Raw genomic sequence first — 2,717 nt, forward strand, 5'->3', positions numbered from 1 at the left:
CCAAAAAAACAAACAAACAAACAATACAGGCATCAGATAGATGAAAGACTCCCTCTCACGTAAGAATGCTTGAAACATCATATTGTACTAGTCCTACAAATTGAAGAAGGAAATATTTACCATGCAAGCACTGTCATCTGTAATAGAGCATGATGGGAAAGTAAAGAGGGAAAATTGAAACACCTTGATTTAACAAGAGATCCTGCATCAGAGTGTGTTCTTGAACTTCTTGCTTGTAACTGTAGGAACTGTCTTGCAGTAGATGGGATTGTAAGTGCAGAGATAATGGACTTAAGTACCGAGAACTGTGTTTCTATGGCAGGCGAAGACTGTCAGAACCCTAAGATTGTTGCAAATAGTAAACTGTATGGAGGGGATTAACTGGGAGAATTTGCAATTTTAATAAGCGCCACGTTTGGATGTTAAGATGCCTCATATATGACATTCTTTATTATTGAAACACCAGTAAAATGTTAGATGCATTGCCTAACTAATGTGTCAGCAATTATACGCTCATAACAATTTGTTTGGTTTATTATGAATTTCGCGCAAAGCTACACGAGGGTTATCCGCGCTAGCCGTCCCTAAATTACAAGTGTAAGATTAGAGGGAAGGCAGCTAGTCATCACCACCCACCGCCAATTCTTGGGCTACTCTTTTTACCAACGAATAGTGGGCTTGGTCGTCACATTATAATGCCCCTACGGCTGAAAGGGCGAGCATGTTTGGTGTGACGAAGATTCGAACCCGCAGATTGGAGTCGAATGCCCACTCATTACAGTAATTTGCCACTTCAAATGTACATATTCACTCCAACAAGTACAATAAAAAATAAATTGTAAGGACAAGTTGGGATGGGTATATACGTACCCTAGCTAGCTACAGTAATATAAAAAGTTTTAATGCTACAAAAAGTATTGACACAAGAAAGTCAAAACTACAAAAACCAAGTTACTTAAAATAAAAAATAATCTATCTCTACTTTGGCAAATCACTTTAATCAACAAGATCAACAAGAGAATTAACGTATAGGAATGTCTACCCTTACAGACCAAACATTTTAGTTTAGTTTATTTTGAAATTTGCGCAAAGCTGCACAAGGGTTATCTGCGCAAGCCATCCCTAATTTAGCAGTGCTAGACTAGAGGGAAAGTAGCTAGTCATCACCACCCACCGCTAACTCTTGAGCTACTCTTTTACCAACGAATAGTGGGATTGGCCATGACCTTACAACGCCCCCACGGCTGAAAGGGCGAGCATGCTCGGTGACGGGGATTCGAACCCGCGACCCTCAGACTGCATGTCGGACGCCTTAATCACCAGGCCTAAACTTTTTTTTAGTTTGTTTGCTAGTAAGTAGAATGCTACACAATGGGCTATCTGTGTTATGGTCACCACAGTTATTGAAACTCTATATTTAGCGTTATAAGCCTTCATACATACCGCTGAGCCTCCGGGGTGCCAGACCAAACTCCCCCCCCCCCCTATTAAGTTCTTTCTAGGAAACAGACACTTAATGTAATGTTACTGCCCAATTCAACAACCAATACTAGCTGTGGATGTTTCTCGAACCTCATCCCTTCAAAATGACTTATCTGTAGTGGGTGTTGAACAAAATATTTTTTGGGGAAAGCTGAGCTCCTAGTCTATTACCAATTATTTGTGAAACTGTATTAATTAAGTTAGCCTAAGTACAATATAAGGCGTAGTGCATGAGTAAATATAAGTACATGTATCCCGACGCTAACATTAGCACACAGAATCACCTCTATCTTTATATCACCATAACAACTTGATGTTCAAACTTTTCGAACTACCGCTTAATGTGACCTTGTATCATTCATTAAAACACTGGAGTTTTTATTGTCTTGTTAACCTTTGCTTTTAAACATGTCAAGGAGAACAAGTAACTTAGCATAACCCTTTATTCCCCTGAAGAAGAATAGAAAACTGTTCGAGTTTTGTATCTCGTTTGAAAACAAGCTAAGAACAACAATATAGAAGAAAAGGTTATTATAAAGATGCCCACGTCTATATCTGTGAGACTGTTTCGTTTCTTTCAAGAACACAAGGATACATGAATCTATTGCTATACATCGAGAAGAGGGAAACAAGTAAATCATGCCAAGTTTCATATTTTTGCTAGAATCACGTTGATATGTTTGTACATCACCTTTCACAGGACATAGACAGACATCTCAAAAACAACACCAAAAAAAGACCAATAATTCCAGAAGAAATATCTTCTCTATCAGTTGATATTAAGGCTTTTAGCCTTCATCGGAGCTTCAACGAGAGTAAAAAAACATGCCATTAATAACCTACACAAACTACTTATCAGTTGATATTAAGGCTTTTAGCCTTTATCGGAGCTTCAACGAGAGTAACAAAAAAAACAAAAAACATGCCGTCAATAACCTACACAAACTACTTAACAGTTGATATTAAGGATTTTAGCCTTCATCGGAACATCAACGAGAGTAAAAAAAAAACATGCCATCAATAACCTACACAAACTACTTATCAGTTGATATTAAGGATTTTAGCCTTCATCGGAGCTTCAACGAGAGTAAAAAAAAAAACAAACAAAAAACACGCCATCAATAACCTACACAAACTACTTATCAGTTGATATTAAGGATTTTAGCCTTCATCGGAACATCAACGAGAGTAAAAAAAAAAAAAACATGCCATCAATAACCTACACAAACTACTTC

This window comes from Limulus polyphemus, unplaced genomic scaffold (assembly GCF_000517525.1).
Source record: "Limulus polyphemus unplaced genomic scaffold, Limulus_polyphemus-2.1.2 Scaffold2119, whole genome shotgun sequence".
NCBI classification, from domain to species: Eukaryota; Metazoa; Arthropoda; class Merostomata; order Xiphosura; family Limulidae; genus Limulus; species Limulus polyphemus.